The sequence below is a fragment of the Neophocaena asiaeorientalis genome, unplaced genomic scaffold, assembly GCF_003031525.2.
Source record: "Neophocaena asiaeorientalis asiaeorientalis breed wild unplaced genomic scaffold, Neophocaena_asiaeorientalis_V1.1 scaffold59, whole genome shotgun sequence".
Lineage (NCBI taxonomy): Eukaryota > Metazoa > Chordata > Mammalia > Artiodactyla > Phocoenidae > Neophocaena > Neophocaena asiaeorientalis.
Window position 1 is genome coordinate 7,021,317 of NW_020174268.1, and position 23,631 is coordinate 7,044,947.

Below are 23,631 nucleotides of genomic sequence, written 5' to 3' on the forward strand. Positions count from 1 at the left end.
ACAGTTTTACTTCTTCTTTTCCGATTTGGATTCCTTTTATTTCTTTTCTTCTCTGATTGCCGTGGCTAAAACTTCCAAAACTATGTTGAATAATGGTGAGGGTGGGCAGCCTTGTCTTGTTCCTGATCTTAGAGGAAATGGTTTCAGTTTTTCACCACTGACAACGATGTTGGCTATGGGTTTGTCATATATGGCCTTTATTATGTTGAGGTAGGTTCCTTCTATGCCTACCTTCTGGAGAGTTTTTATCATAAATGGGTGTTGAATTTTGTCAGAAGCTTTTTCTGCATCTATTAAGATTATCGTATGGTTTTTATCCTTCAGTTTGTTAATATGGTGTATCACATTGATTTTTTTGCATATATTGAAGAATCCTTGCACTCCTGGGATAAACCCCACTTGATCATGCTGTATGATCTTTTTAATGTGCTGTTGGATTCTGTTTGGTAGTATTTTTTTGAGGATTTTTGCATCTATGTTCATCAGTGATATTGGCCTGTAGTTTTCTTTCTTTGTTTCTATTTCTTCCTGATTCAGTCTTGGCAGGTTGTGCATTTCTAAGAATTTGTCCATTTCTTCCAGTTGTCCATTTTATTGGCATAGAGTTGCTTGTAGTTATCTCTCATGATCTTTTGTATTTCTGCAGTGTCAGTTGTTACTTCTCCTTTTTAGCCTTTTTTTTTTGTATAGGCACTTGATCCATTTACATTTATTCCCGTAATTTTTAAACTGAAATTTTCTTTTGGGCATTGTGATTTATACTTTCTGTTTAAATATTTCCCTTTATTCTGACTTATGCTATATATACCATTTGCTTCACATTTTCCTCTGAATGTAAACATCCTGTTTTTCATTCTACTAATATATACCCTAAAGAAATAAAACCCAACGCCGTAAATGCTGTCTTTTTTTGAAATATCAAAATCAAGAATGAAATAATTACTTATGACTCCAGACTTTGAACACTGGTCTTTCTTTTCATTTGTGTGCCTTAGATTATTTTCATATGCCCAGATTTATTTCTCTTTACTTGTCCTTGAAGGACCAATCTTAAAGTACAGACAAGACATGGAAGTTATCCAGTGGTGCACAGCTTCCCCTAGGTAAGTTACAAAGGGTCCTCTTTGGGGTTAGATTAAAAGACTAAAAAGGACATATAGCAGGTGCTGAGTTGACAACCAAGTAGTGGTAGTGCTGGAAAAAGTGGCTCCCGTTCTGGGACTTCTTTTCCTGGAAACTGCTCCTTAGTCTCCCTGGCACAGATTCCAATGGCTCCTTGGAGAAAAGACACAGTTTTATGCTCCCAGTCAACAAATAAGTTTTCTGGACCCACAAGCAAACTGGATCAGCTGGGAGCAGGCAAAGACAAATGCATAGGTAGAAGGAAATCAATATAAATGTAGTTTCCTGTGGTAATGTGGAAACAAAATTGTCTCAGGGTGACGCAAGATGTAAGACCCACTCTAGAGCCTGAAACACTGAAGTGGAATAAGCACAGATGCTGGTCGCCTGCTGTGGATTAAGGAGGATTATTTAATTTTGCATTGGAATCCAGAGTGCTATAATTTCTAATGTTCCATGTTATTGCATAGACGGTTTTTCTTATTTCATATTTTCTTTGTTCATGTAAGTGGTTTTGGAGGAAGGTTTTTAGAATGTTCTCTCATTTCGTAGCCAGAAGCCCAAGGGCATTTTTTGTCTCAGAGGACAGAGCTCCAACTCAAAGGATTTGTGCTTAGGAATTTCAGGCACCAGTTGGCAGACAGGGGCTTGTGTCAACTCTCCAATCTGAATTCAGGATGGGTCTAAGAAGCCATTTAAGGCACAAACTTAGGTGAGACCTATGAGTGAGTTTCTGAGGAAGGATTGGGGCAGTCCAACTCAATCCCTGCAGCCATGCAAAACATTTGCAAAATTCAAGCACTTTAGTGAAACACAAATACACATTATGTAGCAAACAGAATTGGGATGGGTCTTGCAGAGCTAAGGCATTACCTTACCAAAAACAAACAAACAAACAAAAAATTCCAGGATTCTAATAGCTAGGCACAAACAACTTTAGGATCTGTGAGTAGCAGTTGCAGCGTTTAAATAAACACCCAGCCTCTGCACGTGCATACATGGAAAGGCCTGTCAGTATCACTTTTCAGCCACACTTGCACTCCCACATGGCGACCACTACCAGCAGCCTTGGCTCCTCAAGAAAGGATAGTCCCAGATTGTTTCAGAGAGGTTTACTGATGGGAAAATAACCACCCATAATCTCAGGCCAACACTGGGAACATTCCTGTGCATTTCCTTTATCACGTATTAGAAAAGGTCCCACTTTCTTTTTTCTTTCCCCCACCCCCCCAAAAGACACCAGTTTTGAGAACTGAAGTCTTTTGCAACGAGTCTGGAACACAAGCCCATTCACTTGTATGAAAGTGGATTTGCAGAGTCTCCATGAAAACTGCCAGGGGCTAGGTGGGACCGTGATGACCCAGGGCAGAGCCACTGAACCAGAGCTGGCTCTGGGATTTGAATGATAGCCACTTGCTGAGTTGCTTGGGCTAAATCTGAAATGATAGCTCAGCTGCCCATGTTCTTTGACTTCTGGAAACTCTTCCCTCATGGCTTTCCCAGCATGGCCCATCTGTTTTACCTCCTCTTTCTCTGTATTCTTTCTTCGTCTCCTCGATGCTTTTTCTTTTCAGGCCCTGAAATGTTACTGTTTTCAGAGCCATGTCCTTGGCCCTTATCCTTTCCTCCTCTGCATGTCGTCTGTGGGTCTTCCAGATTCCTGACTTCAGCCCCACACCCACATGGCCATCCCCCTTTGGGACATCTCCTGGGTCTCTCTGAGCTCCTCAAACGTCCCTGTCCTAACTGTGTTCTCTGTCTTGGCTACTAAGTGCCTCTGCCCCTCCTGAGATTATCTATCTTTCCTCACACCACCCTTGTCCTCTCTGATTTTTCTCTGCAGCACATTGCCTTTCCTCTCTCATTTGGAAAGGTCTTTATTAAAAAAAATCCTGTTCATAGACTAAAAGCTCTGTGGAACTTTACCCAACCCTCCTCTCTCTCTGCTGGAATTAATTGCTGCCTTCATGGGTAAAATAAACATTACTGAGGACCTGCTGTGTGCGAGGAACAGGGCAGGTACTGGGGACCCTCAGGAGTCTGGTGCAAGAGACAGACTGTGGTCAGTTAGCATTTGAAGTGGTGCAGTAAAGACATGCGCTAAGTGCTGTGGGAGCACAAGGGGGGGCGTCACTAACAAACCATTTTCAGAAATCCCCAAGGTAGGGAGCTGGGAGCAGAGGGCAGTGACTATAGAGCACTCCCAATCGAACAGCTGGGCTTGCTGGATGATTTCTTCTTGACTATCCCTCCCAGCTTCTAACCTATCTTTCTTCCTCCAAACTCATCTATTGTCTTTACTCCCATTGGGAAGCTCCACAGAGTGAAGACAGTTTCATTTCTCCCTTTTCCTCTTTCCAGATCTCAGAGTGAACTCATGACTTTAATGTCTTTAACTCCTTCAGTGAGACATGGTGGGTTGGCAAAAATACACCTGCAAACTGAAAGCAAATTTTCAATGGTGCACACTCATGATGAACCTCCATTTTCTGTTCCCTTTAAAATCGTCTCATCAGAAATCATCCCCTGCCCTGTGGCCTGTTCATTTCTTCCCTGTGGGCTTTGTTGTTTGACTTATGCTGTACTGATCATGTTGTCCTTCTTTTTCCTGGTGAAAATGATCCTGGAGGTGCTATATGTGTAGCACGTCACTACATCATGCTTCACTGTTTAACATGTTCTATCAAATTGTTACTCCAAATGAGTGGAGAGACTAGACTCCATTTGGGAGCTAGGACAGCAAAGGGAATTAGGCATCTTGGTCACTGCCCCATCACGTGGAATCTGGCACGGAGTTGATATGTAGGATGAACTCAGGGATGATGAATTTGAGAGATAGAAGAGAGTTTGCAATCATCTAGTTCAACATGCTTATTTTACAAATGGCAGAATGGAAGCGCAGAAAAGTAAAGTGATGTGTCCATGGTTCACAGAGAATTAGTGGCCAGTTTGCCTAATGTCCTGTTCAGTGGTGCTCTTTCTACTTCACTGTCATACCTGGAACTCTGTAGTTGCTTATAGCTCTAAGCCTTAATCTAATTAAAATAGTCCTTTGAGGTAGGTTTATCATAATTTACAGAGGAGGAAACTGAGGCATACAGAGGCTAAATAATTATCCAAGATCACATGGAACCTTTTTAATAATCTACATTCTCACATACAAAATGGAAATTAAAATATCAATCTATGGAATGATAAGAAATTAGGGAGGTAAAATTTGTGAGATAGTATATCAGGAGCTATTAATTTATGTGTTTCTTTCCTTCACTTTCACTCCCTTTTACTTTTTGATCCTCTTTTATTTAGGCAGCTAGATGAGAGGGAATCAGAGAATTGACCCAGATATCAAAGACTAAAATTCTTAACTCTTAGTTTAAAAAAAAGTCCTTGCAGTGAATATTTACTTTTTTTTTTTTTTTTATCTGTTAACAGTTCTGAAGCCCCTCTTATGTTAGGGATTCTTCAATCACACAAGTCTTGGTGGAAGGCAGTCTCCTGCCACTCACTGTGGAAATACATGGTGGTTGGATGTTCCATCTTTCTGCTACCTGGCAGCCAGCTTGCGGATGTGTGAACTACTCTTGGCTCCCACCAAAGACTGTGTGTGAAGGTGGTGATCCAGGGATAACTAGTGGTTAGTCACAGTGGTAACAAAGGCATGCTCAGGGGTGGCAAGGCCCTAACTATTCAGTGTTTGGTTTCTGCTGTCCAGCTCTTTGTATTCCCAGCTGATTCTCTAGCCTTCCCAGTGATTCTGTGAACCACCCAGTATTGGTTCAATAAATTCCTTTTCTGCTTAAGTTAGCCGGAGTTGTTCACAGCAAGAGCCCAGACTGCTACAATCCAAGTTTAAGACAGAAATATTTGAAACTGAACCTGCAAAACAAATTTTCTCCAACAGAGAAGTGACAGAGCCCTTGGTGACAGAGAGCTGGGTAAGTAGGGATTTCAGAGAAGGGACTGTGTGTCTTGCCTCTCCCTCTCACTCTGTGTAACAGAATGGAGAAGTTTGTGTTCAAGAAGCGAAAGGATATGTGTCCCATTCTCCTCGAATCCTCGGAGGAGGCTGCCTCCTACAGGTTCCTCATGCTGCCAGTAGTGGAAGCTGAGAGTTAGGGTGGTTTCACTGGGTAGGGTACCAGGTAGTAAGGAGGCCCACAGCTGAGCTGCCCATCTGGTCTTCTGTTACTCTCAGAACAGCTAAGTTTTCCTGTGTCCTGTGGAAGGCGTGGAAGTTGGCTGAGGGAAAGAGGAAGGATGAAACTAAATAGCACCAGAAAGCAGGAGGGCCAGTGGAACTGAATGGGTCTTAGGATTCTACCTAGGGGTTTGCAGCAGAGGGTGGTACTGGTCGCATAGTCAAAGACAAGGTGGATGTACAGCCATCTTGGTAGTGCCAGCCTGGAAAGGTGGCCACACATGGAAACCAGGTGAGACTAAACAACTCAGGTATCCTGCAGAAGAGAGAGGACAATCCCAGACCAAAAACACCTCTATCCCCAACGCTGACACCAAGACATTCTATAAACCCTCTGGAACTCAGGTCAGTCCAGGGAGGAGGGAGAAAAGGATAGAAAGAAGAAAACCTGGAACTGACTTAACTAAAGTAGCAATGATTGAGAAAACCCCGAAGGTTGGAGTTTATCCGGAATCGATGAGATTATGTTTTCTGCCACTGGTGAACTGGAGTTCAAGATAGAAAAGCAGAGTCGTATTTTTGCAAACCTGAGATTTGCGCTTTGATTCAGAAAAATTGCTTTTAGTAATTCAGGCTTTGGGCAGACATTATGATTAGGAAGGTGTCCAGTGCAGTCCTGGTCAGGAGGACCACACAGCTAAACAGTTTCATCTCTGAGCCACTTCTCTGTTGTGATGGAAACAAGGCAGTCCTCAGCTTTCTGGAAATGTATTCAGTTCTGGTGCATGCAACTTTATACAGCTGGGATGTAGCCACATTGGTAAACAATTCATGGGACTGTCTGAGAAGCGTGATGAAAACCATAGTCAGAACACCAGCATCCCTGATACACAATGGAGCTGCTTGCAGAGAGCACCTGGACAGCCACGTGGGATTCCATTCCTTTTTTTCTTGACATTTCATATTTAAAACAGTTTAAAAAAATTTTAGAGACCTTTCCAGGGTAGCAGTTGCAAGCTGGATATTGAGAATATCTATTACTCTTTGTCATGGATTTGAAGGACTGGTTAACTAATGATCTGTATGGGTCTGGCAAATGGAAAAATTTTAGAGATGCTTAACATCACCTGCAGTTTTCCATCACTTACTATTGTTCTTTGAGATTCAGTTTTCTCCTGTGCAGGAAGTTGCATCCTCATATGACTGATGGTAAAGATTCAGCTTTGGGCCTTTGCCAAACACTCACAATTGAGAACTGCCCAAGAGAAGCCGATGTGGTAAAAAGAAAGAAACAGCAGGACTAATGACTATTACTAACTTTTATTGTCTGCACTTACACACATGGACCAGTTCCTTTTCAACACAGCCCTGGCTATATCACTTGAGAATACAGGCTGTCTAAGCGTACACTATCCTGCACTAACTTTGGAGTCTGAAGGTGTTTGGTACATGTGTTGAGGGGTGGGAATGAGGTGAATTTGGAGTTAATAGAAGACATGAAAGTGAGTCCTGGGATTCTGTAAGGCTGATTTTTTTCTGACGCTGAATGTGGTGCTTTGGTGTGTGCTGGAGTGGAAATAGGAGTCGGGCACAGTCCAGACCACATCAAAGTAGATTAATGTCCCTCTTTGAATGAGGCTTAGAGGATCTGGTCATTTGTGGGAACCTTCACACTGAGGGTGAGCAGGTGTGGGAAGGACCTTTGAAAATGCCTCTGAAACACATGCAGGGTGTGATTCCACCTCGAGTGGGAAGGTGAAAAGCCAGAGTCCTGCTGGTCTTCTGTGATGAGATTGGAGAGGTGCCTCGACCTAACTAACCAAGCCTCGCCCCGAGCTTGGGGCAGTGGGAGGCTTAATCATAGCTCTGCAATTAGCCTTTTGCATGGGATCCCAATCAGTCCCTTCACCTCTTTATGCCTCAATTTCTCCTCATGGACAGGAGATGACTTACTAGTTCCCTCCCTCCTAGAGGATTAACTTCAGAAGGAAAGGTGAATGCGTTGTGGACCATTTGTTTTGTGTGTGGCAGTTTTAAGTTATTAGTTTTTAAAATCAGTACTTTTTAATGGAAACAACTTGACCAAAAATCTGTCACAGGATTTGAGACCCATTAAAAAAGTTTAATGAAAAAAAAAGGGCTTCCCTGGTGGAGCAGTGGTTAAGAATCCGCCTGCCAGTGCGGGACAGGGGACACAGGTTCGAGCCCTGGTCCGGGAAGATCCCACATGCCGCGGAGCAACTAAGCCTGTGCGCCACAACTGCTGAGCCCGTGTGCCACAGCTACTGAAGCCTGTGCGCCTAGAGCCTGTGCTCCGCAACAAGAGAAGCCACTGCAGTGAGAAGCCCGCGCACCGCAGCCAAGAGTAGCCCCCGCTCGCCGCAACTAGAGAAAGCCCACACGTAGCAACGAAGACCCAACACAGCCAAAAATAAATAAATAAATTTATATTAAAAAAAAAAAGGAATCCTCAGCATTTTCACACATCAAATGCTTCATGAGAGCTTAAGAACACTGTTATCCCGGCAGCATTTCATCTCTAAATGTTAATTTAATATATATGTTCTCTACTAGCCATGATAATTCTTAAGATATCCGTGTGGTAGGTTTAATGCAATAGGAAAAGAGTGTCAGCCTGCACTTGCACTTCTGAGGCTGGGTCAGCATATGCCCCAAAAGTGAGACACAAAGAATTAAGTCAGTCATCTAAATTCTGGCTTCTTGGTATTGTGCAGACAAATTATCTGGATGATGAAATTGGGGGTGTCTCAACATCGTGTTTTGGAATGTGTCTGTGTATGTATGTTTGTGCATTGTGTTTCTGTCAAGTGCGTGACCTAAATCATTCTTCTTGGAGATGTGTTCAGGCTCAAAGCTCAGCTTTGTGGCAAATTCCAGTTTTCTCGCTCGAGTGTTCCAGGTGTTGCTTTCTGTTTCTCATTTCCTCCTCTGATGCCTTATCTCTTCTGTTCTTGTGCCTCTCACCATGTAGCTGGAGGCTGATGGGCTGAAGTGATTAGGCCCACAGACCCCTGAGCACCAGGTCTGCTTCAGCAGCACCTGCTACCCCTTTATTTCTTGTTTCTCTCAACCTCAGATCCTGCTCTTTTATTCATCTGCTATTTGGCAGTCACCCTACATTTCATTCCATCACCATGGGGATGAGGCCCGGGGCAAACCAGAAATGGCAGTTGCCTTGTTTGATAGACCAACTTTCCAGGAGGCCGTGGCCCAGAAATGCAGGCGATGGTACAAGGAGAACAGGTCAGCTGTGCATTACTAGGCCATGTCTAGATATCTAGAAAGTAGCCTTTTTCTGTGCCCTGCCACTAAATTCCACTCGCCTTGATTAATATTCACAGAAGGGTGTACAACTTTTTAAAAAAATTGTGGTTAAAATGCACGTAACACAAAATTTACCATTTTTATAATTTTTAAGTATACAGTTTGGTGGCCTTAACTACACTCAAAATTGTGCAACCATTACCATCATTCATCTTCAGAACCCTTTTCATCTTGTAAAATTGCAACTCTATACCATTAAACAATAAAGATTTTTAAAATATCCATTCTCCTAGTCCCTGGCAACCACCATTCTATGTTCTGTCTCTGTAGATTTGACTACTCTAGGTACCTCATATAAGTGGAGTCATGCAGTATTTGTCTTTTTGTAACTGGCTTATTTCACAGGGCATAATGTCCTCAAGGTTGTAGCACGTGACAGGATTTTCTTCCCTTTTAAGGCTGAATAGACCACATTTTGTTTATCCATTTATCCATCGATGGACATTTGGGCTAAGGTTGTGCAACTTGTATGTGAGGTGGTAAAAACACCACAACCTTTATGGTCAGACAGATTTGGGTTCCAGTTGTGGCTCTGTTACTTTTTAGTATGACCGTGACAAAGTTACTTAGCCTTAAAAAAGTACTTTAAAAAATTTAAAATATATCTTACATACAGAAAAGAGTATAACTTACATGTCCAGTTTGAAGAACGATAACATAATATTTAATATAATAGTAACACAACAATAGAACAAGCAGCCACATACTAGCCACACAGACTAAGAAACTGAACATTACTCCAACCTTTGAAACCCTTCAGTGCCCCTCCTGGTGTCCCTTCACAGCTTCTTCTTGACCTGAAAATTTGTTCACATTATTCCTTTGTTTTTCTTTCTTTGTTATATGTGTAGATCTCTAAACAATGTATTATTTAGTTTGGTGTGATTGTTAAACTTTATGTAAGTGTAATTCCACTGATTTTTTTCCTCCAAGCTTTAAGTTTTGAGATTCATTTATGCTGATTGTGTCACTGTAGTTGATTCATTTCCATCATCATAAAAGTATCCCACTCCCATTCTATGGGCATTAGGTTTATTTCCTCCCTTCCTTCCCTCCTTCCTCCCCCGTCCCTCCCTCTCTCCCTCTCTCGCTCTCTCTCTCTTTCTTTCTTTCTCTCTCTCTCTCTCTTTCTTTCTTTTCTTCCTTCCTCCTCCCTCCCTTCCTCCCTGTCTTTCCTTCTTTCTGCTACAAACTTCTGCTCTGAACTTTCATGCACATATTTCCTGGTACACAGGTGCAAGAGTTTGTCTAGCGTACCTACATAGCAGTGAACTTACCTGAGCATAGGGTATATGCAAGTTTCTAGGTAATATTCAATTATTTTCTGAAGTTGTGCTCTCCCAAGTTGTGCTTCCGCTGTCAGTATATGAACATCTCCATCAGGTCACATCTTTGCCAACATCTGGCAATGCCATTAAACAATTTTCTTCCCCTGGTGGGGACACCTGGTGGGTGTGAAATGGTCTTACACTTTCTTTTCAAGTACTTAATCTCAGTTATCTTTATTGAGCGCTCTCTGGTGATAAGTGCAATGTTTATAGTGCACAAATGAGAATTATTTTAAAACAAGATTTTTCTTCCATGAATGTGAACCTGGTTGAACAACATAGATACTTGCTAACTCTATGTAGAGATGACCTGTTGTTGCTGGGAATCAATACTGATATAAATATTGATTAATCCCTAAGTTGACTTCTTACCTTCATCCAAGGAGGAATGGAGACTTTTCCCAAACTGTTGTGTCGTCATCCAGAAATATCTATCAGGCTTTGACTAGGGACATAACAAAGCATGGAGAAAATACATGTCTTAATTTATTAGTAAAGGGGAAGAGAAACACAAGGGAGGGTCTGCTGAGTTCAAGACAGAGTGATAGGTACTTTCATATATGTTAATCCCCACAATATACTCTTCAAAAGAGGTATAACATCTGAGTTCTTAGAGATGGGGAAGTAGACCCAGAGAATTGTCAGTCAACTAAAAATATATTATAGTTCTGAGTGTGTTCCAAACACTGTCCTTGAATACAAAATTAATATACAAGGTTCCTGCTCTCAAGAATTTTATACTCAACCTGGCAAGGAAAACAGATGTGAATACAACTGTAATTGCATTTTCATGTGTTAAGAGGTATGATAGGGCTTCCCTGGTGGCGCAGTGGTTAAGAATCCGCCTGCCAATGCAGGGGACACGGGTTTGAGCCCTGGTCTGGGAAGATCCCACATGCCATGGAGCAAGTAAGCCCGTGCACCACAACTACTGAGCCTGTGCTCTAGAGCCCGCGAGCCACAACTACTGAGCCCGTGCGCTGCAACTACTGAAACCCACACGCCTAGAGCCTGTGCTCCGCAACAAGAGAAGCCACCGCAATGAGAAGCCCGCGCACCGCAGCTAAGAGTAGCCCCCACTCACCGCAACTAGGGAAAGCCTGCACGCAGCAACAAAGACCCAATGCAGCCAAAAAAAAAAAGAGGTATGATAGAGGTATACTCTATATACAGTGAAGGCTTCTCAGGGAAGAAGACACTTGAACCAAGCTTTGAAGGGTTAATAAGAGCTGGTCAGGTAGCAAGAAGGGACACTCCAAGTAGAGGGGACAGCATGAGCAAAGTCATGGGTATGAGAAACAGCATTCCCTTTCTCAGGAAAGTGCAAAAGAGGGTAGTATCTGATGTAGGGAGATTATAAGGGGTGGGAGCAAGGGTAAGAAAGAGGATTTTTGGAGACAGGCCAGGGTTAGATCTTGTAGGGCTAGTGGGAGTCCTAGAAAGGAGTTTGAACTTTATGGGAGCCTTCAATAAGGCAGGGGAGTAACATGGTTGGATTTTGGTTCTAGCAGAATCACTTGGATGGCTATATAGATCGGTGTACAAGGCTGGGTGCAGGGAGGTTAGGATATGGTAATGATGATTCAAGTAAGAGATGAGGAAGGCAGAGGCAACAAGGGTACATTTCGATTCTGTTCAGGTTTTAGTAACTAGTGGACGCGATGGCTGAGAGACCTGTCAGTATTTAGGCATCATTCACTGAGATAGTGAATAAAAGGTGAGCAGGTTTGAGATGAATGGATAAAGAAGATGTGGTATATACATACAATGGGGTACTACTCAGCCATAAAAAAGAATAAAATTTTGTCATTTGCAGCAACATGGATGCATCTGGAGGGTATTATGCTAAGTGAAATAAGTCAGACAGAGAAAGACAAATACTGTATGATATCACTTACATGTGGAACCTAAAAAACACAACAAACTAGTGAACAAAACAAAAAAGAAGCAGACTCACAGATGTAGAGAACAAACTAGAGGTTACCAGTGGGGAGAGAGAAGGGAGAAGGGGCAACACTGAGGGTGGGAAAAAAAGGATTATTATGGGATTATATAAAATCATGTGTGTGAAACTTTTGAAAATTATAAAGCACTATAGAATATAAAGCCTCTTTCATTCAGTAAAAAAATCAATTAAAATTTTTTGATTTCAAAAGGTTAAAAAAATGGTGAGCAGGTTTAGGGTGGGATGTGACAATGATTTCAGGGATGAACATGTTCAATTTGTGGTGCTTGTAGGACCTTCAAGCAGAAATGTCTAGTAGGTGCTTAGAGTTTCTAGGCTGACTGACTCATTTTACTTTACCTGAGATTTTCTCAGTCTTAAAGTCCTGAGTCTCAAGAAATCCTTCAGTCGGAAAATGGGATGGCCTAAAATTCAGTAGAGTCTGGGCTAGAGAAACCGGTTTGGAATTTATGGAAGCCAAATGCACGGATGAGCATCCATAGGGCATGTGGAGAGTGAGAAGAGAACAGGGCCAAAGATGGCTCCTGAACAAACCAACCTTTGATGAACAGCTGAGGAAGAGGAATTCATGAAGGAGCTCAGCAGGGAAGTCCAGGGAAGCAGCAGAAATCTGAGGTGGTGAGGTTGTGAAAACCAAAGGAGAAAAACATCTGTAAATGAAGGAATCGTCAGCTGTACTGAAGACTGCAGAAAACTGACTATCAGATTGGATTTTAAAAGTAGTCAGGACTGTTTGTAATAACAGATTCACTTTGTAATAGGAATGAAATCAGCAGAGGGGTGACCAGCAAGCAAAGAAGGGGGCACAGACTTTTAAGAAACTATATGGTGAAGTGACAAAGAGAGAAGAGTTGTATAGTATAGGACACAGTGATGAGAGAGAGTTTTGAAAAAGTTAGAGAGAGAGGAGTTTGATTATATGATAAGAGAAAGAAGTCAGTGGAGAAAGAGATTGAAGGCAGAGGGAGGATAATTGTTAGAGTAACTGGGAGGGATGGGATCAAGAAATGGGTTGGACCACAGCAGACTCCTCTTTTGAGACCAAAGATATCAGTGTGTGGAGGGAGTTTGTGGCAAGGTCATGTAGCCACTTAGCCACAGATTTGGGATTTGAATCAATGTGTGCCAGACTTCAAAAGCCATATTATTTTCACCTCATCACAGAAAAATATATTCAAGCTCAATAAAAAATGTCTACATATATGCTTAATCACTTAGTGCTACACACATACAGATATGTGTGAAATTGGGGAAGTGACTGGAGCAATTGGAACCAGATATAGTTCATCTGGGGAGCTTAACAGGAAAGGTGAACTTTGAAGAGAATTCTTTGAGAATAGAAGAACATGGTGAGGCAAGAATTAGTTTAACATTTAAAAAACTTAAGTTGTTCTTCAAACCATACTTCCTTTTAAGAAACTTGCCTTGACAAAATAAGAAATTTGCTTCTTGTCCTTACTAGTATGTAGATTCTCAATAGATGAAATGGATGTAGAAATGTATTTATTCCATGTAGCAGCAGGATTACTAGTCCCCACTTCTCCCATTTCCATGTTTCCTCTTCTTCCATAGTAATAGAATTTTAAAGTGAGATCATGACTACTCAGCTAACCACTACATTTCCTAACATTCCTTGCTAATGTTCTTGACCAAGTTGTGGCCAATTGAATGTGATCAGAAGTGACATGTATACAACTACTGGTTGTGCTTTTAAAGGGAGAGATGTGTCATTTTGCCCTCCTTCCTCCACCCTGCTGCCTGGAATGCAGAGTAGTAATGGTGAGTCATCTTGGACCAGGCAGGTGAAGGCAATATCCTAGCAATGGTAGAGCAGCAATATAAGTGGAGTGGGGTCCCTAACACTGAGGGGCTACCATATATAAGCCATTGGTAATTTGCATTTATGTTATAGCATTTGAGCTATATACCACATTGCTAGTAATAAAACGAACATAAAGTTACTTATTTTCTTTGCAGGATTCATATACATTTACAATATTATACTGATATCTGAATTCTTTGCCTATTTCAGCTCTCTCTTAAAGGCTTCCAGAGAGAGCATCCCTATGAATTTAAATTCCTTTGCCTGGAGACTAGTTCAGAGTGATACTTACGTACAAAAACACCCAGGAAGGATGGGGCAGACTCAGAGTTGGTCCAGATCATCCTTGTTCACAATCTTTACCTTTGGTCATCAGGTGCAATATATATTTTCTTTTTCATCTACCTCATTTTTTTTGGAAGCTGCTGAGAAATTGGTTTATCGATTAGCACTGCATATAGCTGTGAATAACAGAAAACTGACTAGTTAGTGGCTTAAACAAGTTACGGTTTTAATTTTTCTTGTGGAACAAGAAGGCTGGAAGTGCTTCACAGTGCACTCAAGGATCTCCTAGGCTACCTCTGTTTTCTGCCCAGCAATCTTTAGCATGTGGTTTTTGTTCTCATTGCTTGTCACTTCATAGTTTCACGTCAGGCATCACAACTGTGTTTCAGGCAGGAAAAGGGTTAAAGGTGAAGGAAAGAGTGCAAGCTAAATGAGTTGGCTCCCTCATTTTCATAAAAACTTTATAGTAATATACATACAGAAAAGTTTACAAATCACAAGTGTATAGCTTGGTGAATTTTTGCAAAGTGAACATGTCAACGTAACTGGCACCCAGAACAAAAACCAGAACACTCTCAGTACCTTAGAGTCTTTTTTACTGCCCCAAAAATCCATCTTCTACACCCAAAGGAAGAGCATAGATTATTTCTGCCTGATCTTGTACTTTATGGAAGTGTATATAGCATGTAATCCTTTGTGTCTGGCTTCCTATGTTTAATATGTTGTTTGTGGGATTCACCCATATTGTTGCATGTAATTGTAGAACATTTATTCTCACTGCTATATTATTCCAATGCATGAATATAAATTTTTAAAAATCCACTCCAGTATTGGTGGGCATTTGGATAGCTTGCAGGTTTTAGCTATTATAAATAGTACTTCAATGACTATTCCAGTACAAGTCTTCTGGTGAACAAATGTCCACATTTCTGTGGATATATTCCTAGATGAAGAACCTCTGAGTTACAGATTATGCTTATGTTTAGCTATGGTACTGCCAAACAATTTCCCAGAGTATTTGTACTGATTTACTAACCCATAGCAATGTGTAAAATTTTTGGTTGCTCTACATCCTTGCCAACACTTGGTATTATCTGTGTCTTTTAGCCATTCTGGTGGGTGTGTAATAGTCTCATATTGTGTTTTTAGTTTTTATTTCTCTGATAACTAGTGAATCAACTAAAGTTGAACAACTTTTTCTATGTATAAGTTTATTAGCTATTTGAATATTCTCTTTTGTGAAATACTTGTTCACAATTTTTTGTTCTGTTCTCACTGTGCTTGTCATTTTGTTTTGTAGAGCTCTCTATATCTTCTGGATGAGAGTCTTGTATTGATTTTCTAGGGCTATGATAACAAAATATCACAGACTGTTTGGCTTAAACAACAGAAATTAATTTCTTTTTGCTGTGGAGGCTAGAAGTCCAAGATGAAGGTGTCAGCAGGATTCGTTCCTCCTGAGGCCTCTCTTCTTGGCTTGCAGATGGCCTTCCTCTTGCTGTCTCTTCACATGGTTGTCCCTCTGTGCATGGGTGCCCCTGCTATCTCTCTCTCTCTGTGTCTTACTCTCCTCTTCTTATTAGGACATCAGTCAGACAGGATTAGGGCCCACCCTAATGGCCTAATTTTAACTTAATTACCTCTTTAAAGGCTCTATCTCTAAATATACAGTCACATTCTGAAGTATTAGGGGTTAGGGCTTCAACATGTGAATTTTGTGGGTGATATAATTCAGTCCATGACAAGTCCTTTGTTATATACATGTATTATAAATATTTCCCTCACTGTTAGTTGCCTTTTTATTCTCTTAATGGTGTCTGTTTGATGAGCAGAAGTTCCTAATATTGTTTAATTTATCAATTTTTTTCCTTATGGTTAGTGCTTTTGGGGGCCTATTTAAAACTCTTTGTCCATTCCAAGGTCATGAAAATGTTTGTTCTCTTGTGTTTTTTTCTGAAAGCTTTATTGTTTTACCTTTTATATTTGGATATACAATGTTTCTGGAATTAGTTTTTACATATGGTGTGAGGTGGCAGTCAAGATTGATTTTTTTCTGTGTGGAACCAACATTGTTTATTGAAAAAAACCATCCTTTCCCTATAGCACTGCAGTGTGTTACTGTAAATCTCATTGTGGTTTTAATTCTCATTTCCCTGATGATCAGTGATATTGAGCACCTTTTCATGTACCTGTAGGCCATTTGAATATATTCTTTTTTTTTTTTTTTTTTGCGGTACGTGGGCCTCTCACTGTTGTGGCCTCTCCCGTCGTGGAGCACAGGCTCTAGACGTGCAGGCTCAGCAGCCAGGGCTCACGGGCCCAGCCGCTCCACGGCATGTGGGATCTTCCCAGACCGGGGCACGAACCCGCGTCCCCTGCATCGGCAGGCGGACTCTCAACCGCTGCGCCACCAGGGAAGCCCTGAATATATTCTTTGGAAAAATTTCTATTTAGTTCTTCTGCCCACTTTTTTAATTAATTTTTTTGTTATTGAGGTATGTGAATTCTTTATATATTTTGGATATTAGCCCCTGATCTAATATATGGCTTACAAATATTTTGTCACATTCTGTACATTTCCTTTTCATTTTGTTGAATATTTCTTTTTTTAATATTTATTTATTTTATTTGTTTATTTTTGGCTGCATTGGGTCTTAGTTGCAGCATGTGGGATCTTCGTTGAGGCATGTGGGATCTTTTTCGTTGCAGTGCATGGGCTCTTCATTGTGGCGTGTGGGCTTCTCTCTAGTTGTGGTGTGTGGGCTCCAGGGTGCGTGGGCTCTGTAGTTGTGGTGTGTGGGGTCCAGAGCATGTGGGCTCTGTAGTTGAGGCCTGCGGGTACTGTCGTTGAGGCATGCAGGCTCAGTAGTTGTGGTGTGTGAAGGCTTAGTTGCCCCGCAGCATGTGGGATCTTAGTTCCCTGACCAGGGATCGAACCTGCATCTCCTGCAATGGAAGGCAGATTCTTTACCACTGGGCCACTGGGGAAGTCCCTGTTGGATCTTTTTTTTTGCTACTCAGAAGCTTTTTAGTTTGATGTAGTCCCGTTTGATTATTTTTGCTTTTGTTGTTTGTGCTTTGGGTGTAATATCCAGAAAATCATTGCCAAGACCAATGTCAAGGAAGTTCTTCTCTATGTTTTCTTGTAGGAGTTTTACAGAATCAGGTCTTATGTTTCAGTCTTTATTCCATTTTGAGTTAACTTTTGAGAGTAGTTTAAGATAGGAGTCCAGTTTCATTTTTCTGCATTAGGTTATCCAGTTCTCCCAACACCATTTGTTGAAGAGACTATCTTTTCTCTATTGAGTGTTGTTGGCATCCCTGTCAAATGTTAGTTGATCATATACGCAGGGGTTTATTTCTGGGCTCTCTCTTCTGTTTCATTGGTCTGTGTGTCTGTTTCTGTGCCAGTACCATACTGTTTTGATTACTATAGCTTTGTAGTATAGTTTGAAATCAGGGCGTGTGATGCTCCTGGCTTTGTTCTTCTTTCCCAGAATTGCTTTGGATATTCAGGATCTTCTGTGTTTCTATACAAATTTTAGGGTTGTTTTTTCTATTTCTCTGAAAAATTCCATTGGAATTTTGATAGGGATTGCATGGAATCTGCAGATTGCTTTGGGTATTATGGACATTTTAACAATTAATTCTTCAGATCCATGAACATGGAATATCATTTCATTTGTTTGTGTCTTCTTAAGTTTCCCTCATCAGAGTCTTGTTTTCATTGTATAATCTTTCACGTCCTTGGTTAAATTTATTCCTACGTATTTTATTGTTTTTGGTGCTGTTGTGAATGAGATAGTTTTCTTTATTCTTTTCAGATGTTTTGTTGTTAGTACACAGAAATGAAACTGATTTTTGTATGTTGATTTTATATACTGCAAGTTTAGTAAATTTATTGATTAGTTCCAACAGTTTCTTGTTTGAGTCTTAAGGATTTTTTATGTATAAGATTATATCATCTGCAAATAATGACAGTTTTACTCCTTCCTTTCTGATTTTGATACCTTTTATTTCTTGGTCTTGCCTAATCACTATAGCTAGGATTTCCAGTGATATGTTGAATAAGAGTGGTGAGAGTGTGCACTCTTGTCTTTTTCCTGGTTTTAGAGGAAAGGCCTTCAAATCTTTCACCATTGAGTCTGATGTTAACTGTGGGTTTGTTGTATAAGCCACATACATTTTAGAATCAGTTTATCATTTTACATACGCAAAACCCTTTAGTTGACTCTTTTTTAAAGAGGTTTCCTGTAAGCCCCGACCAGTGACTTCTCATCACATCTCATTGGCTAGAACTATGTCACATGGCCATCTCTAGCTGCAAGAGTGACTGGAAAATGTAGTATTTTTAGCTGTATATATTGTACCCTGAATAAAATTGAGATTTTCCTTATAAGAAAAAAGGTGAGAATGGACATTGTGTAGGCAACGAGCAAGTTCTGACTTAGTTGCTAATTCTTCCAAAACTAGTGGAGATGAAGGAAGAAGATAGGAAGTGATAACCTTCCCCACTTATCAGATGAGCAGAGTTCCACAGCTTTTGCTGTCACAGCTGAAATTACATTGGTGCAACTCAGGGAAATTGATGGTTCCTGTTATTCCCTTGTCTGCTAGAATTGGACCGAACAGGAATGAAGGTCCTAGCAACTCTTCTAGTGAGATCATCTGTTCCTTACTACACTGGTTTTGTCTGTTTCCTCTAGACTGTGCAGAAAGTAAGAAACGTATATTTGTATACTAATACCCCAGTTTTTCCATATTTATTGAAAAGGACCAAGAATGAAAAATCAAGCTGCATTAGCCAGTTTCTCTGAGAAGCAGCCACCAGGATGGTGCAAGGATTTTATTAGGGGGATTTGTGCAAGGATTATATTAGGGGAACACCTATGTGAGAGAAAATGGAGAAGGAGCTGGCAGAGCCGTCAGATTATGATGCAAGTCTAACCACAGTGAAAGAGAGAAGGAAGGACGGTTGGGTGGAAGAGTGCTTGCAGCCTAAGAAAGGTTCAGCATAGCCACTGGGGAGCCCTTGAGCCAACACTGGCCATCAGGGGAATCTGCTTCCCCAGAACAGGACTACCTGCCATACCTAGTCATTGGCTGGGAGCAGCCTGTGGCAAGAGTGGCCTTGGTACAGATGTGACAGTGGGTATCAGAGTGCAGCAGTTAGAGACCTTGGTCAATGACATTCCTGTAGTTGGAGATCAGCAAGTTACAGTCTCATGACAGCCTCAAAACCTTAATAAGCTTTTGCTGGAAATTAAAGAGAGAGCTGGATGCCCCTTACTTTTGTGAAATACAGAAATCCAAACTGGTCAACATCTGTTAACATGAATTACTTTAGGAAAGGAGTGAAATAATGGTGAATCAAAAGAGAAGGGATAAACCATATTGGATGTCCCCAGAAGTCTGTAATATTAGAACTGAGTTATTCTTGAATTATTTTCTTAAGTTCTACGGAGTATTCTTGATTAGGTGCCATTAGCTTTCTTAAAAATTTAAACAAAAACTTTTCAAATAGGTTGACTTCTCAGGTCCAAAAACATCTGCACCAGACATTTGGAGTGTAATGACAGAGCAAAACAAATAGAGGGCAGTGTCTTGGACCTATGACTTGTTGACAGATTCACAGATGAGAGTGCTTTTGTTTTAAAAACAGACAACCTGGGCATATAAGCAAGATATCAGACATGTGAGAATCAGCTTTTCACTACTTGTTTTATTTTTATAGTTCACACTATCAAGTCCTAGCATGGGCAAGAACAAGAAAGCACCAACACTAAGTTTGCCAAAACGCCCAGACAGGCATGTGACATCCACAGCAAAAGGGCCTTCAAACCTGATTTATTCTTCTGTCTTCTCCTAAGTCACAATTTGTGCTGATAAGGTGACCTAATTTACTTAAAAGTGAAATGGAGAAGCTCAATGAAAATTGAGTGAATCCCAGGTTTATGTGTTGAACATCTCCATTAGCAGAAGGGCCATAGGCAAAAAGGGTGGGGGACGTGGAACCAGAAACAGGTTTTCACTCTGAACAAGATTAAGAGACTAGAAGGTGCATGAGATAATTTCAGTTAACTCCCCATTTTGCTGCCCGAAAGACCTGGAAGAAGAGGAGGAGAATGTTCTAAATAACCTATTTTCTGATTCTTTCTTCCTCTTTATTATACATGGTTTAGCTGATGGCTTTCCTGCCATTTCCCTCAGGGAGATAGTCTTCAAAAAAAAAAGCCATTGGTAGCAAGCAATTTTCTCAGATGATTTTTTAAATTAATCTTCTAGAACAGCCCTGAAATTCTTTTTGTCCTCATATTCACTCTCCTAAGATACCTATGAACCACTATTCATCGTTTTAGTCTTCCCATCACCTGGCTGTGGCTCTTCCTCCTTTTCTGACTTGTGGGCAAGTCAAATCCTTTGAGAGAATTTACCACACATATAATTTTGTCAGTGACTGTTGGACACTTCTTAGCTCTTGAGAGGTCCCACAGCTTCTGACTGAATGACAAATTTTAGTGATTTCTTCCCAAAGGAACTTATTCAAATGCAACAGAATTTCCTTGCACATTTGAATCTTTTCCTGCAGCAATTTGAAGCTGTGAGCCCCAGCTCTGTGAAATGAACTATTAGAAATCACCAGAGTCTATAAGGCTTGGAAATATTACAGAACATTTGGTAAATTAAAAAGCAGTCTTGGGACTCTCTTCAGCATACAGGGGAAGTTTCAACACATTTTACAAGAGGAGAAAGTAATGCAAAGAGTAATTTCAGTCTTCTCTGCTGATTACCCCTCTTAGAACTCTCCCTCCCCTCCCTCCAAGGGGGTTAGCAAGGGCGGCTGGTTGCAAGGCTGCAGCTGTTCTTAATTGTTGATTTTAGCTTTGCAGTGGTCCCTGGTGGGAGAGGATGCCATATCTGCCCCCTGGAATGGACTTACAGGTGTTTGAGGAATGTTTTCTTTCCTATGGGTTACTTGACACTCTTAACAGACAAGCTATTATGATATACCAGCTGATGTCAGGAGACATGGTCTTAAATAGCGCCTGTCTTCTCCTTCCCCCATTCCTCTCACATATAGACCTGCTGAAAAAGATCTGCTTTCTGTGCATTTCCCAGTCATTCTTCTCTCCATGCTCCCTGCAAATGGGCAGGGTACCTCAACAGCAAAAGAGAACGTCAGGTGTAAGATCTTTATGAACTTGCTCAAAGCAGGGCCAGATTAAAATGGGTTCCAAACTGAAATGCCTTGTTTAAAAAAAATGAGTATATGAGAAATATTAGCTTTTTTTAAAAAAAAATAAAAATGCTACTTGGGCAAAAACAAATCTGATTTTATTTTTTTGTTTCCTAAGAGTTAATATGCTAGAACTTGGGTTCTAAGTTAGGGCTGGGCATGCCTTCATGCTTGTTCTGTTGATGTCATGGTAGAGTTTCATTAGCTGGCTGTGGATGTCACATGTGGAAGATAGTAGCACATTGAATGCATTAAACTAGCACAGTAATTGCCACTCCTTCCTCCCTTAGGTTTTGGGCACCTAGGGCTCCTTCCTTGGACCCCATGCCTATTCTTGCCCACCTCTGACCAATCCCTCACCCCTGCCCTGACAACCCACTTCTAGACTATGCTCTGAGACCAGCACCTAGACTTCTGTGTCTACCCTGGTGTGCACACACCTAGGTCTGAAGAGTGGCTATGTTTGGAAGTGGAATGAGAGGGGACAGAGCCTGCACGCACTGGCTACAGTGTCCACATGCATGTAATCAATGCCCCTCAGGTGCAGCTCAGAGCTGGGTGAGCAAAGAAAGGGGCTCCCTGGGCCTGGTCTTCACGTGTGTTCTTGCCTGGATCTTATACATATTAGGGATGGACCTGCATGCTACCTCTCCTACTGGCTGATGCAATACTTCAAGAAAGGCAAACAAACACGGGTTTTAATTTCAAAACTAGGTTAAATTTCTCACTCATTCTAGATTTTAAGGCGAGTACACAGGAAAGTAGTCTCAATGTAAATAGAAAGTGAAACTAACCAGTTTGAGTCCCCCCCCTTTTTTTTTTGTGGCACACGGGCCTCTTATTGTTGTGGCCTCTCCCGTTGTGGAGCACAGGCTTTGGACGCGCAGGCCCAGCGGCCATGGCTCATGGGCCCAGCTGCTCTGTGGCATGTGGGATCTTCCCGGACCGGGGCACGAATCTGTGTCCCCTGCATCGGCAGGCGGACTCTCAACCACTGCACCACCAGGGAAGCCCTAGTCCCCTTTTGAAGATACATGAATTGCTTCCTTCGGCAGACAATGAATTATTCTGACATTGATTTGAATGTTTGAAAGTCATTGATATTTTAGTAAAGTACATCCAAAGGATCAATAGTAACATTTTGTTGCAGTGCAATGAATATTGAACAGTATTTAAAAAAAACACAAATTTTGCAAGAGTCTTGAAGGCTGTTCAGGTTCAGAGCTACAGTAATTAGCATAACCACAACTCTGAGTTCTGTTAGTTCAGTCAAACACCTGGATTATCAATCAGGCAAAAGGCTCCACAAATTTATTACAGTGTTTAGCCTAGTAAGGGCTCAGTAAATATTTACTGTATTTTAAAAATTGACCCAGTGTCTGAAAATGTTTGGTTACAGTAGTTTGTGCAATAGTCCAAGATAGAGTCAACATAAATCTCATGGTGTTTCAAGGTGTTTCAATAGCACTGAAAGCCAACCCTAGCTTCCAAAGCCAACAGCTCTGACGACTGGTTATAGATACTTTAAAGTGAGAAAGTGGAGCTAACTTTTCCATTTACTATCAAGTAGATATAAGAGTGCACTCACCTGACTGTGATTTGACTCATATCCAGAGAACTGGCCCACTTCAGTCTCAACTTCATAATGGTTTCAGTCCATTCATTGGTCATTGTCTCTTTGATCTTCAGTTCACTGGTTTGAAGTGGTTTAAGATAAACTATGCACAATGATATCCGTTAGGTTCTATCCAGGAGGGTGTATTATCTTTCTGTGATTGTGGATGAATTTGGGAATGGGTGAATAGAGGAGGAGTTATGTAGTCAGAAGATTGATGGGCTCTGAAGAGGGTGTCCACTGGGAGCCCAAGGTAATTCATGAAGTGGTCCCAGCCTCGCACTTCCTGGCTCCCACTTTGCCTTAAAGCATTGTGGGGTTTCCCCCTAAGGATCCTATTTCCTTACCTTGAACACCTTAATTCGTATTTTATCTGTTATGTTCGTAAATGGCCTTGAATTTCAGTACTTTTCAAATTGTGACTCTTGACCCATTTATGGTTGTTAAATTAAATTAATGGATCAGACCAGAACTGAAAAATGAAATAGAATGAAACAGAGTAGAAACTATCAGCACACATCTTAGGGAGCGGGGAAAGTATTGGTTTTGCAGAATTTCTGTTTCGGTTGTGTATTTAGGAGACGGTACTGAAGAGTGCTGTAAAATTTGTATTCTTTACACGGGTGGTAATGAGAAAAATGTGAAAAGCACAGACTTAAGGCAGGTTGTTTGATTTTTAGGCACATGGCAGGCATTAGGAAGGAGAGAGGTATAGGGGAAGGAGACTTTCTGTGCATAACTTCTACCACTCCATGTAGGCAGTCATCCTCCCA